Source organism: Bos indicus x Bos taurus, chromosome 12, assembly GCF_003369695.1.
Source record: "Bos indicus x Bos taurus breed Angus x Brahman F1 hybrid chromosome 12, Bos_hybrid_MaternalHap_v2.0, whole genome shotgun sequence".
Classification (NCBI taxonomy): Eukaryota; Metazoa; Chordata; class Mammalia; order Artiodactyla; family Bovidae; genus Bos; species Bos indicus x Bos taurus.
In genome coordinates, this window is record NC_040087.1 from 30,348,573 (window position 1) to 30,362,909 (window position 14,337).

A 14,337-nucleotide genomic window follows, 5' to 3' on the forward strand; every position below is an offset into this window, starting at 1 on the left:
AGTTAAATACTTGACACCACAAGGAAGATGCGATGCAGAGCAGAGGTTCTTCAACTTAAGAGTGTCAGAATCGCCGGGTGTGTGTTAGTCGCTTAGTCGTGTCTGAGTCTTTGCAACCCCAAGGACTGTAGCCTGCCAGGCTCCTCTGTCCATGGCATTCTCCAGGCAAGAATACTAGAGTGGGTAACCATTCCCTTCTCCAGGGGATCTTCCCTACCCAGGGATCAAACCTGGGTCCCCTGTGTTGCAGTCTGGAGGGCTTGTTAAAGCAGACTGCTGAGTCTACCTTCAGAGTTTCTTACTCAGGAGGTCTAGGAAGAGACCTGAAAATCTGCATTTCGAATATGCTCCAAGGTGACACTTTTTGAGAATCAACAATGTAAAGTATGCAGAGTTCCATTACATCTGCAGATAAGCAAAGATGTTAGGACTTTCATCACAAGCATGTTTGGCCACAACAGGCGTCACATGTCTGCTACCATAATAATGGAGTGATGCCTGCTCTCTGGTCTTAACTAGTCTTGATTAGATAAGAAAAGTTATTCTTTCACCAGTATACAGACGTCAAGTTGCCTTCATTCCTTACTGCTTTGTTTTCCAACTTTTCCTGTTCTCTGCAGTTAAAAAGTATTTGTAAACACATGATGACTTGAGTTGATCACTTAACACAAAAGCTAAAGCAGAACCTATAACATTTTTTCCAAATTATGTAAATGTAAGATCCCTCCCTTCCCCCACTTCTGAAAGTCTCTACTCCCTAGATCCATTTCCACCTCCAGTGCCCCAGGTTCTTCCATTTCTCCTGAATGGAAGAGCAGAGCTGAGTGGTGGAGACCAGGGGTGTTTATTGTTTATTTATTTTTGTTTATTTATTGTTTAACATTTTATATTATATTGGAGTATAGCGGATTAACAATGTTGTGAAAGCTTCAGGTGGATAGCAAAGGGACTCAGCTGTACATATATGTGTATGCATTCTCCCCCAAACTCCCCTCCCATCCTGGCTGCCACATAACACTGAGCAGAATTCAACAAACAGGGGTGTTTAAATAGAACACGGAGTAACCAGCTTCTCTTCCTGCGGCTCCAAGCAGGAAGTGCAGCCCTGACTTGCACAGGCCGAGTGGTGGATACAAAGCCTGGACCATCATTTTGACTTTTCTCAAGAATGACTGAAGATGGCCTCCACGTGGTCAAGCATGGGCCAAGATGTCCTCTGAGTCAGGCTGGGCCTTGGGCCGTCCAGGAGACCCTTCACCCCTCTTAGCTCCTCTGCCCCTCTGGTTTCCCCAGGGTTGAGAACCCCAGGCCCTGAGGGACACAGTGCCACCTTTTTGATTTGGTCCAAAAAGGACATGTCTTTTAATTTAGTTTGCAAAGTCAACAAGAGCATCTCTCTCTCTCTCTGCCTCGTCTCCTCTTTTTCCTCTCTCCAGCGACTGCAGCTCTGTGCAGAAGGGTCAGCCTGTTACCTCTGCTGGGGTTTATATGAGATCCCATTGCATGACTGACCACACCGCCATCCACGCAGAGAATGAGCGACAGAAAGGGGCCCCCGTCACGGGGCTGCCTGCCTGCCGCAGATGGCTGAAAATCCTAGACATTTTCCACATTTAAATGTTTTATGAAGGAAATAAAACACAAGGCTGGATTAGAGTTGCCACTGAGCGTTACAAGCTTTTTCAGATGTTCATATGAACACAGTTTACTTATCATTTCTACTTCCATCAAACCAACAAATGAAACTCCTCAAGTTTATGGTGCTTTAACTCTCTTCTTCATTGAGCCTACAGGAGACATTCCCTTTTCTGACAGCAGCCTTCCTGAGTCAGTATTATACATTCAGAAAAAAAAAAAAAAAAAGCAAGTGTCATTTGCAAAGCATTCCTTCCTTGCCAAATGCACAGTGGTTCCAGGAGAGAAAGGCCACACGCCTCTATTTCCCGGGGCAGATAAGTCCAGACGGAACACAGAGTGTTTGTTCTATGGCTGCTGGGTACATAGCGTTCAGTTCCAGAGCCTTCCCGGCGCTTGTTTCTGGCCGAATCCATTTTTCGTTTTTATTGCTTTTCTGTTCTTTGATTCAGCCTGTGTGAATCTTGCCACTGAGATCTCGGATGCACCCAACTGAAATCTCTCATCTGGCTTTTATTTGTTCGTGCGTGCGTGTGTGTATGCCTGCGCGTGAGTGTGTGCGGAAAACCACCCCCAGACGACCGAACTTCAACATCTGAAGCGGCTGGAGGAAGCCGATGTCCGCCAGGGGGCGCCGCCCCCCACCCCATCGCGGGGACCAGGCGGGGGCCGCGGGGCTTCGGCGACTTCAGGGCGCGGCTGCGCGCGCAGGGACTCACCGTGCGCACCGCCCGCGTGGCGAGGGGACGCGGACTGCGGGGGCCCGGCGGGCTGTCCTCACCCCCAGCGGAGCGGGCGAGCGGGCGGCCGGGCGGGGAGGGCGCGGCGCCGGGCGGAGCGCTGCGCCGTCGGGTCCCCGAGCCCCTAATGGGCCGCGCGCGGCCACAGCCCCAGAGCCGCGGGGCCGGGCGAAGGAAACGGCCCTGCCGGATGGAGATCGATCTCGCTCGGAGACGGCTGAGTCGGCGCTGCGGTTCCCCGGTGGTCTGGCTCCTCGCGCCAGATGCCCTTTCCTGGTGCAGGTGCTGCAGCCATCGGGTTTCTGTCAAGTCTGAATTTCTCGCCAAAGGCCCCTGTATCCTGATTGGAGAGGTCATGAAATCCAAGGTCACTGGAAGCAATTTTCCGAAGTTGGCTTTTATCCGGGCATCCCCTGGGGACTGCAAGGGGCGGAGAACAAGGGTGTTTAAAGGTCTACACGCGCACAACCAGCTTCTCCGTCTCTTCTTTGGAGAGGAGGGCGGTCCGGATTCCGCAACTCCCTCCCCACCTTAAGATCCTGCTGTTCACCCTTCGGCTTAGGTGTGGCTGGTGGAAGTGTCCTGAGCAGATAGGAGCCAGAGGTCCTGTGAAATGAGCACCTTTAATTTTCCTAGCAACCCGGCCGCCCTCATTTTATAGAGGACAAAACCAGGGCTGGGAGAGGCGCGGTACTTACCCAAGCTTACACACCTGGTTGTGGTCCAAGGCAGGTCTGTCACCCAACTGCCCCCTGGGGAAGGGTCTTGATTCTCCTAAACCTCCGCCCATGAACCCAGTCCCAGGATAGGTTTAACTCTTATTAGCGCCCCTACTGACGGGAGGGAAGAGTGGGCAAAGGCGGTTGGTTTCCAAAGCTATTGCCCAACGCTGCAGAGTCCGGACTCACTGTGTATGAGCTGTAGGGACACAAAACGCGCTGGTCACTTGTAACTTAATGTGACCAGTATGTCCTCTGGTGTCCCAACATTTGCCCAGCTTGTGGGCTGGGGAAAGTTGAGGGGGAGGGACTTCCCTGGTGGTCCAGTGGCTGAGACTCGGCACTCCCAGTGCGGGGGGCCCTGGGGTTCCATCCCTGGTCAGGGCACTAGATCCCGCATGCCACAAGTAAAGACCCTGAGTGCTGCAGCTAAGACCTGGTGCAGCCAAATAAATATAAACATTAAAAAAAAAAAAAAAAAGTTTAGGGGCTGTGTTAGTTTTGCTAGGGCCACCACAACAAAACCCTGCAGCCTGAAGGGCTTAAACAAGAAAAATGTATTGTCTCGTAGCTCCGGAGGCTGGAAGTCCGAGATCAGGTGCCACTGGAGTTGGGATCTCCTGAGGTCTCTCCCCTTGGCTGGTGGGCGGCCATCTTCTTGCTGTGGCCTCACCTGGTCCCCCCACTGTGTCTACACAGTCTGTGTTTAAATTTCCTCTTCTTATAAGGACACCAGTCTTAACTGCCTCATCTCCAGTGTGGTTCTATCCCGGGGAACTTGGGGTTAGGATTTATTTGAATTTGAGGTGGGGGCACAGTTCAGCACCAAACAAGGGCTCCAGTAAGTCTTAGCTGTATGAGAACCGACCCTGAAAACCGTGCATATTCCATGTGCAAATCAGTCATCTATTCCTATGTCCACACGGACATCTTTCCTAAAAACAAGACAGTCCTGAGAAAACTGCCCAAACCCTCTGTACTCTGCCTATTCATTGTTTTTGAGAGTCATGAGTCTTTGGTTTGGCTCAGGCAAAATCATGTGTGAAATCCAATAAATGGGAAGTCTTTATTGCTCAACCACTTTTAAAAAATATCTGTCACAGAAGCCAATTTTTTTTCCCCCATCAAGTCTCATGACTTTCTATGAAACCAGCTCATTATGGGGGGGGGGGGGGGAGGGGGAGACATCTTTAAGAAGTGGGATGAAGAGTGTAGTACTGGCTGGCGGCCGCTAGATGGAGCCCGGGGCAGAGGCAGAGAGGAGACAAAATGTCTGCAGGCCCTGCCCAGACTTCAGACTGGTTTTGAATGAGAATGCAGTCATTCTTGAAGTTGACTTTTTTCAAACGAAAAGAAACCAAGGGCTCTGACTCTGTTGGAAAAGTCAGATTTTTTATTAAGGGGGGGAGGGGAGTGGTGATGAGACGTTGTAATTTAGGGATCAGAGTCGAGCAAAACTGAAATGGTTATCAGTAGCTGTTTTATCTCTATCAGAAGTTTAGGTGGGCTTCCCTGGTGGACCAGTGGTTAAGACTCTACCCTTCCAATACAAGGGGTGCAAGTTTGATCCCTGGTCAGGGGACTAAGGTCCCACACGCTGTATGGCCCAATAATGATATAAAAAAAATTTTTTTTTAATTATTTTTAAAATGTTAGGCATATTTGGGCTTCTCTGGTGGCTAAGATAAAGTATCTGCCTACAAAGTGGGAGACCTGGGTTTAATTCTTGGGTCAGGAAGATTCCCTGGAGAGGGGGTGACCACCCACTCCAGTATTCTTGCCTGGAGAATCCCGTGAACCGAGGAGCCTGGCCGGCTACAATCCAGGGGGTCGCAAAGAGTCAGATACAACTAAGTGACTAACACATACATATGTACACAGGCATCTTCGGTGGCTAGTCTCATTGGGATTGTACAAAATCTCCCAGCTTTCCTTCCTCCCCTCATTCCCACGTGGTTCTTCTCCACCCCTCCCCGGGGTCACCCTCTCTCCTTCCCCTGTAGCTGAGCACCAACTCTTACGTCTGTTGAAGATGCTGGCTTGTCTGAAAGCAGAGGACGAAACCCACTGAGTGTCACAGCATAATGCCTATAGAAGAGGGAGCATCCTTAGAGAAGACGAGAAGGTGTTTATGACATGGAGTTCTGATTATGTCCCCCTCTCCCTCCAGGCCCTGTGCTGCTGGGCTGGACATGCTGTGCAGAAGTGATTCCCCATGTGCTCACCCACTGGCCTTCCTCCTCTACTGGGACTCAAGACTGCAGCCCTGTCTCCTTGGGTCCTGGTAGACAGTGGCAAGGGCGGGATGACAGATGGTTTATGTGTTGAAAGTGCTCTCCTGGACTGTCTACAGGGTGCTGGGGCTAAAGTCCTGCTGGGGCTAAATGTTCTATATCAGTTGCTCTGCCTTCTCCTCCACTGGCTGGTCATTCCCAATCCCGGCTCCACGCTTTACCATCTGCACTGGTCTCCAGGTGTCCCCCAAGTCCTCATTCATTCTCCACCTATCTCTACTCTGCTCAGCATCCCAGAGGCTGTTCTTTGTGGCCTGTGTCCCTTGGCTCTCCTGCCTTCTCCCTTCCAGCTGGGCTTAGCTGTTGGCTGGAGGAGAGAAGAGTCACGAGTCAGGGTGTGTCTGTTGCTCTGCTTCTTCCCTGCTGGGGTCCCTTGGGGACTCTGGCTCCTATCAGATAGAAGACCCAAACTGTCCACCTCATCACAAAGCAGGCTGCTGAAAGGTTCTAGACCTCAGGCTCAGAGGCAGGACCCAAGTCAGACAGGACAGACAGATCTCAGGACTAGACAGCCATCACTCCTGTCTGCTGCCTGGAAACACTGTTCAGTCTGAGAAAAGGAGTGGCAGGTGGCTGAGCAGAGAGAGCTGCTGGACAATCCCAGGCTCCTCCACTGGCTGCTTGAGATGGAAAAGTCCTGGGTCAGATTTTGTCCCCCTGCCAAGACGTAAAGTTGTCCTCTTCATTCTTTAAGTCCCTAACTTTGGTTGGAATTTTACATGGATTTGATCATCCATGGGGCTTCCCTGGTGGCTAGAATGGTAAAGAATCTGCCTGCAATGCAGGAGACTGGGGTTGGGTCCCTGGATTGGGAAGATCCCCTGCAGGAGAGCATGGCAACCCACTCCAGTATTCTTGCCTGGAGAATCCTGTGGACAGGGGACTATAGTGCGTGGGGTTGCACAGAGTCGGACCTGACTGAAGCAACTTAGCCTGCCTTGTTAACCCAGGCTCCTGGGATATGGCCCAGGAAGACCCACGCTGGGTGGAATTCAGTACCACTGTGCCTAGAAATTTTGAGAATACTGAGTGCTGTGAGGGTCTAGCTCCCACTTACCTGCTTCTGTGTGGAGTGAATACAGTTGAATTCTTTACCCTTTCTTCTTGGGTTCAGTTTTCCATCCCTTTTGTTATTTATTTCCTCTTCACCAAACCCCTCTAATTTTCCCTTGCTTTTGCAAAATTTCAGTTCTTAAGATTAGAAAGATCATTTCTTTTAAATTCTTAAGTTCTTTTGAAGTAAATGCCCATTGATTATGTTGGGGTTTTCTTTATTTATTATTTACTTTTATTGGAATATAGTTAATTTACAATATTGTCTTAGTTTTTGGTGTACAACAAAGTGATTCAGTTTTATATATATATATATACACACATACATTTTTCATATTCTTTTCCATTATGGTTTATTACAGGATATTGAATAGAGTTCCCTGTACCATACAGAAGGACCTGGTTGTTTATGTATTTTACATATAGTAGTTTGTACCTGCGAATCCCAAACTCCTAATTTATCTCTTCCCTATCCCCTTTTCCCTTTGGTAGCCATAAGTTTATTTTCTATGTCTGTTTCTTTTCTCATGTTTTAAAAGAGCATTTCATTACAAAAGCATGTTTGACCTGTGAGATGGTACTGATACCACAGGCCTTTTGTGTTCAACTCATTATTCATATTTTGGGTCTCTAGCTTTTTTTTTTTTCAGGTTCCCAAATGGGACTTTTTTGTCCTTGTCCTTGGGGATATCATCTTGCTTTTGACAAGTCATTTCTCTGGTCTCAGGAAGGATTTCTGACATTTCAGCCGTGGTGCCGAGAGGTTGATGCCTGCAGTCATCTGCAGCTTTAATGGGACAGTCTCCAACTCCAGAACCTGCCCAGAACAAAACCCTGTGCCCTTGACCTTTTTACTGGGGCTCCCGGCAGACCTGTTTTCCTTCCAAGCTGACCCTGGAGGCCTGGGGCTCAGCAGAGCTCCATCTCCTGTCCTGTGCCAAGGGGAGTCTCCTTCCACCCAGGGTTCATTACTGATGACACCTGAGGATGGAAGGCCAGGTATTTCCACACATCACGCGGCCCTGGGCCCAGATGACTCTGGCAGTCAGAGTCTGCAGCAGCCGCAGCGGCAGGTGGAGCGGCCCCTCCCAACCAGCCTTGTTGCTATGCGCTGCCATGCCCGTGACTTCATCGCACGCACCTTTGTAAACAATCCATTTAGCAGCCAAATTATACACTGGGTAATTATAGCTTCCAGCCCAACATCAGGACTCCCCAGCACAACTGCCCGCTGGCGGCGATAGCACGCCTGGAGCAGGGTGTCTCAACGAGACACCACGGGCCGGGTGGGTGGCCTTGACTTACGTTAATTGTCGGCGTCAGGTCTTCGGGTCCTGTTTTGACAGTCCTGAAATTGTGTTTGGACTTTTGATTAGATCAATATGGGAAGCCGGGCCAGAGCAGTTTGTCTTGGAGGGAAAAACTAGCCAGGAAGATCAGATCCCTGGTGTGAAGGAGGGAGGCTCTCTTCACAGCCCCCTTTTATCTTCCTACCTCCTTGCAGCTCTCCTCCTGGGCACACAGCTCTTCAAATGGGCCCCGGAAATACTGGCGGAGGGTAAGAACTGCTCAGTTGGGGGAAGGGGGAATACAGTAATAGTAGGAGACAAGGCCTAGGTTTACAGCAAGCCATGCATTTAAAAGATGGATTTGAAGGGTTAATCTGGATCCTCCCTTGGTGGCTCAACAGAAAACCCTTTTCACCAGGCACGATGGGGAGGAAGGGAGGTACCATGTAGGAGATGGCAGCGGAGGGGTGGTGGCTGGTGGAAGGAGCCACTGGCTAAAGGAAGCTGAGTTAGGACCCCGAGCCAGGCAAGGGCAGGAGGGGAATCCAGATCTGTTAGAACGCTGTCTGCTGGCGATGCTCGTGTTTACAACCTTGTTGTTCATTTAGATCTGATGATTCTTTACGCCTCTGGTGACAGCAAGGCTTCCTCAATGGAGCTGCTTCCAGGGAACCCCCACCAGCATCCTGTGTAGCGCATCCAAGGAAACACAGGTCTCTCCAGGCTATTCATCTGTGGTTGGATTTTTCCTCTGCAGTCAATGGTCCCCCCTGCTGCAGAGGCTCATGCTCTGACATATTCAACAGGAAATAGGGAGGGTGGGTTGAAATGAGTCAAGCATGAGGGTCCCAGGTTCCTTGCCCATCAGGAGGGCTTTGTATCTGAGGACCATCACCTTCCCCGCCCTGTCCACTGGAAAGGGTCTCCTGTTGTCAGAGGACAGCTTTGCCTGCTCAGCGGATGGCTGGGGAGGGATTTTTCAGGTAGATTTGAGGAAAGAGATGTGAGGGAACCAGATGGAAAAGCGAGAGATTTTTGTCTGTGACTCTGTTTAGGAAATGCACGGAAAGAACATCGACTATTTTGAAGCGGCTCTGGGGTTCATGGATGGTGTTTCTTGATTTTAACACTGGTCTGAAGCTGACTGTGGCTTAAAGCGAGAGATTTTTGTCTGTGACTCTGTTTAGGAAATGCACGGAAAGAACATCGACTATTTTGAAGCAGCTCTGGGGTTCATGGATGGTGTTTCTTGATTTTAACACTGGTCTGAAGCTGACTGTGTGGCTTATGGCTTCGACGGGATCATGGGAATAACCGTGTAAGGAAGCATGTGATAAACCCACACCCTTGCAAGCTTTAGCAGCCCCTCTTGGATCCTGGGCAGATCCAGGCTCTGCATCCAGAAGGTCTCAGGAGGAACTGAGGGATGGAGGAAACCTCTTCTCTCTGAACCTCTCAACGCATGTTCACGAAAGCTCCCCTAAGAGCTGTGTCTCCAGGGCCAAGCTCCCCGTGCGTGTCGTCCGCTGTTCCCGAGTCTGTTTCTGGATCTCTTTGTCGGAATGATGATCCCATTTTATCATTTGCTGGAGTGCTTCTTCAAATGCAATGGGTAATTTGCTTAGCTATACCATTAGCATATATTTGCATATTTGTTTCAGCATTAAAATATGAGTAAGAAGAAAACTACACCAAAATTGTGTGAGTGGCCGTGATTAAAACAGTGTACAGTAATTTTCCTCACTGGTTTCAAGTACGCCATACTCTTATGCGTTCATTATATCCTTAGTTCTGCAGTGGGAACACTGCCATCAGGTGCTGTGGGTGGAATTTAAAGGCATTCCCCAAGCTCAAGAAGACTAGAGTCTTCCTCAGTGGTGTGTTTTGTTAACAGACTTCATAATCATATGATATTTTTGGGTTTATAAATATATAAATATCTTAATTTTGGGAGAGGCACTGAATATTACTCCATTTTTTATTAAAGAAGGAAATGCATGCCTGCTAAGTCACTTCAGCTATGTCTGACTCTTTACGATCCCTGGATTGTAGCCCGCCAGGCTCCTCTGTCCATGGGATTCTCCAGGCAAGAATACTGGGGTGGGTTGCTATGCCCTCCTCCAGGGGATCTTCGAGACCCAGGGATTGAACCCTCGTCTCTTTTGTCTCCTGCACTGGCAGGCAGATTCTTTACCACTAGCGCCCCCTGGGAAGCCCAGAGAAGGAAATGTGAAGTGAAAGGTGCTCAGTCATGTCCAACTCTTTGGGACCCCATGGACTATACAGTCCTTGGAATTCTCCAGGCCAGAATACTGGAGTGGGTAGCCTTTCCCTTCTCCAGGGGACCTTCCCAACCCAGGGATCGAACCCAGGTCTCCCACATTGCAGGAGGATTCTTTCCCAACTGAGCTATCAAATAGCTTGGAGCAAATCTGAGTGCAGATGGACATCTTAGTCAGGGGCAGAGACTCTGGTTGCAGGCTAGTGCCATGAAACCCATTTTTCTTCTCTGTGAGTGTAAACTCAGGAGGCCTGTTGATCTTTGTAATAAGGAACTCATTTTCTTGACGATATGGAATTCCAAAGAGTCACCTTTCAGGTGTATGAAAAGCTGACAGTCAGAATTTGGACTTTTTTGTTTGTTTGTTTTTAATGAGGCTCCTGGAGGAACCATTGGCTCGGGTGACTCTGTGTAAGTAAAGTGATGAAGTCCAGTAAGTCCTCCTGGTCTTCAGGGACCCGCTGCCCATGAAGTGACACTAACCTCGTGAGGGTCTCCCCCTGGCAGCAGGCGCTGGGATTCAAGCCCTCGGTAGCCTCCTGCTCGGGTCTTCCTAACACTTGGGACTTGGCTTTTGCACCTTCTAATGAGACCAGGTTCCTGGGACAGAGACCCCCCCCAGACTGTCACGTCAGTCCCTGAGCTGTGATTGGACAGGGGATGGAGAGGGACCAGCCAACAGCACGGTTTACCCGACTCCTTTCAGAGCCTGGCTGGGAGGACCCCTGCCTCTCAGGGGTCACTGAGGACCGGGCGGTGACCGGACGGAGGAGCACAGGTGCCTCCCAGCCGGCTCCAAGCATCTTCCTTGGGTCCAGCCCTAGTCCCGTCCGCCCTTCCCTTACTGGCTCCTCTTCCTGCCGCCTCTGCCCTCATGTCAGTTCTCATCAGTTCCCGCCCTGGTTGCCACAGCGCCTCTGCCTCTGGCTTCCGTGCATCAGTCAGTGACGCCCAGCACTGGTGGCCAATTTCCTTCCTCTGCCTGAAACACTCCAGGCTCCCCCTAATTTACTGCAGATTCAAAAGCAGAGACATTATTTTGCCAACAAAGGTCTGTCTAGTCAAAGCTATGGTTTTTCCAGTGGTCGTGTATGGATGTGAGAGTTGGACTATAAAGAAAGCTGAGGACTGAAGAATTGATGCTTTTGAACTGTGGTGTTGGAGAAGACTCTTGAGAGTCCCTTGGACTGCAAGGAGATCCAACCAGTCCATCCTAAAGGAGATCAGTCCTGGATGTTCACTGGAAGGACTGATGCTAAAGCTGAAACTCCAATACTTTGGCCATCTGAGGCAAAGAGCTGACTCATTGGAAAAGACCCTGATGCTGGGAAAGATTGAAGGTGGGAGGAGAAGGGGACAACAGAGGATGATATGGTTGGATGGCATCACGGACTCAATGGACATGGGTTTGAGTAAACTATGGGGGTTGGTGATGGACAGGGAGGCCTGGCGTGCTGCAGTTTATGGGGTCACAAAGAGTCGGACACGACTGAGTGACTGAACTGAATTTACTGCAGAAAATGGTCCCAATGCAGCCTGGTATTCGAGGCCTTTCCTGATGGGCGCCCCCCTCCCCCAACTCCCTGGGCGCCCTGTGGAAACACGGCTCCCCCAGAATGGGACCTCCTGGCCACGGGGTCCTGTCTCCTCCCTGATCCCCAAACACAGGCCCAGGCCTGGTGGGTCTTCATGACCCTTTTCCCTTTGACATTCTAGATGCGCCAAGAAGGCAAAGTGTGAGACTAGAGTGGGGTTGAGAAAAAAATCTGTGACAGATTCAGGGACTGGATGAGACAGAGGACCGCCTGCGGTGGGGGAGCAGGGAGCTGGATCCTCCAGCCTGCCCACCCCCTCTCCCCACCCCGCCTGCTCCCTTCTGGTTCAGATGAGCCACCGGGTCCCTGCAGTTCTCCCTTGGCCAAGTTTCTCGAATCCACCCCTTCTTTTTCATCCTCACAGTCCCAGCCATAGCCCAGATACTAAGCCCCTCTTAATCTGAATGTTTCTGAGTTTCTTCCTGACTTGGAACCTGTTCCACTTACATCATCAGGCAGGTCTTCCTGAAATACTGATTTGAGCCACGTCTTCACCTAAACTAGGGCATCGGTGACTCCATATTGTGGACAGGTTGAGACGCCCAGCTTGGCATTTGAGACCCTCCGCTTGCTTTTCCATCTGTATTTCCTCACGGGATGCTTCGCCAAATAGACTGCACTCCCTGTCCTGTATATGTCATTGCTGTGTTCTCACCTCTGTGCGTTTGTTCATGCCATCACCACCTCCCACACACATGGCCATTCAGACCAGCGCCCCTGAACAGGTGCTCCATCTCTAGCTCGGGAGGGGTGTGAGGACGTGAGGTCTGGACCACAGTAGCCCTTTTGTTTTCATGAAATGAGAACCTAGATGACCATGTGCTGCCTCGGGACAAAACCATGACTGGAGAGCAGATCAGGGGCAGAAAGGAACTGGCCCCAGTGACATCATTAGGCCCCAGCATCAAGCCTTTCCCAAAGAAAGACAACCTTGTCTCTAGACTTTTCCACTGTGAAGCTAATAAATCCTGTTTGTTATTTAAGGCAGTTTGAGATGGGTCCTCTGTCACATACAATATTAAGAGTCTAACTGATAGACTTCCATTTACTGAGACAAACTGAGTATATCTTTATCCCTCACAGCCTGAAATTGCCTAATTTATAAAGTATCTAATGATGTTTTCAAGGCAATCCTTTATCTGGAACCCTGAGCTACATCTCATTGCCTGCTACACTCCTCTCTCTAGAAATAAACCGTCAAACCGAGAAGTACGTCCTTGGAATACATCCTCCGCGTTAGCAGGTGTCTCGGTTACTCTTCACTGTGTAACTCTTAAATAAGTTTGGATTCAACAGATGAAGGGCACAACCAGGACATTTTTCTTGTGATTGAACTGATGTCTGGGTTGGTTCACTGAGTCATTCATTCAGTAAGTCTATGCTGAGGGCTCACCGTGAATTGGGTAGCTCGCTAGGCCCTGGATGGGTATAAAAGGAGGAACAAAGCAGACATGGGCTTTGCCCTCATAGAAGTTATAGGCTACTGGGAGAGGCAGACATTAAACCATAATCACTTAAACAGGGCATTTAGAGAATTGTATGAAAGTTAAGTGGGCTTCCTTTGTGGCTCAGTGGTAAAGAATCTACCTGCCAGTGCAGGAGACAAAAGAGACGCACGTTTGATCCCTGGGTCAGGAAGATCCCCTGGAGAAGGAAATGGCAACCGACCGCAGTGTTGTTGTGGGAAAACCCATGGACAGAAGGGCCTGGCAGGCTACAGCCCCAGGGTTCACAAAGAGCCACACACGACTATTGCTGTGACCGAACAACAGTGACGACATGAAAGTTAAGTACTAAGTAATAGCAGAAGTTTCTAACCTATATGGAGAGTTAGCAAAGACCCTTTAAAGGAGAGGACTTTAACCTGAGAGCTGAAAACTGAATATCTGTTCACTAGGCAGAGAGCGGAAAGGACATTCTGGGCTGGAAGGAAGCTCGTGCAGAGGCCCCAGGGCAGGAAAGAGCTTGACTCATTTGGGAGCTTGAGAGAGGCCAGTGTGGCCAGTGAAGTGAGTGAGGGTTCGGCAAGGAGAAGGGCAGGAGAGTGGCCAGAGGGGCACGTGGCAAGCCTCACAGCCTGAGTGAAATGGACGCCACTGAGGTGGCTTGAAGTGGAAGTGACATGCTCCGAGTTGTGGCTTTCTTTTTTAATTTTAATTTTATTTTCATTCATGTATTTATTTTTACCGCAGCATGGGGCCTGTGAGATCTTAGTTCTTAAACCAGGGTTTGAACCTGCACCCCCTGCTTTGGAAACACGGAGTCTTAACCACTGGACTCCGTGAGGGAAGGAAGTCCAGGGAAGTCCTATGAGTTGTGTTTTTTCTTTGTAAAAACATCTCTCTGGCTCCTGTGCAGAGAATGGAGCAGGGAAGCCAAGGGTAGAAGCTGTGAGACCAGCAGGGGGCATTGTAGGAATCCAACGAAAAGTTCCTGGGCGCTTAGATTTAGATGGTATGGTGGCCGTGGGGTGGAGAGAGTTGGAAGGCGTTGAGATGTTTTTAGGGAGACTATATAAGGTTTGGGGGTGGATTGCTTCTGCATATGTTGGGAGGCGTGAAAGGGAGGGGGCTATCAAGTCACATCAGTCAAGGGACTTGCAAGCACCCATTGGATACTGAGAGGTTATTTGGGGTTTGATTTGCATGCACATATTCTTGGGCTTCCCTGGTGACTCAGACGGTAAAGAATCTGCATGCAGTGCAGGAGACCTGGGTTTGATCCCTAGGTT

General features: G+C 49.8%; 1 long non-coding RNA gene across 1 annotated transcript; it reads left to right on the plus strand.

Moving 5' to 3' along the window:
* The first annotated feature begins 6,966 nt into the window (after positions 1-6,966).
* Positions 6,967-9,419, plus strand: LOC113902136. Its single transcript, XR_003513675.1, has 2 exons — positions 6,967-7,999; positions 8,786-9,419. It is a non-coding gene; the product is annotated as an uncharacterized LOC113902136 (long non-coding RNA).
* The last annotated feature ends 4,918 nt before the right edge of the window (positions 9,420-14,337 follow it).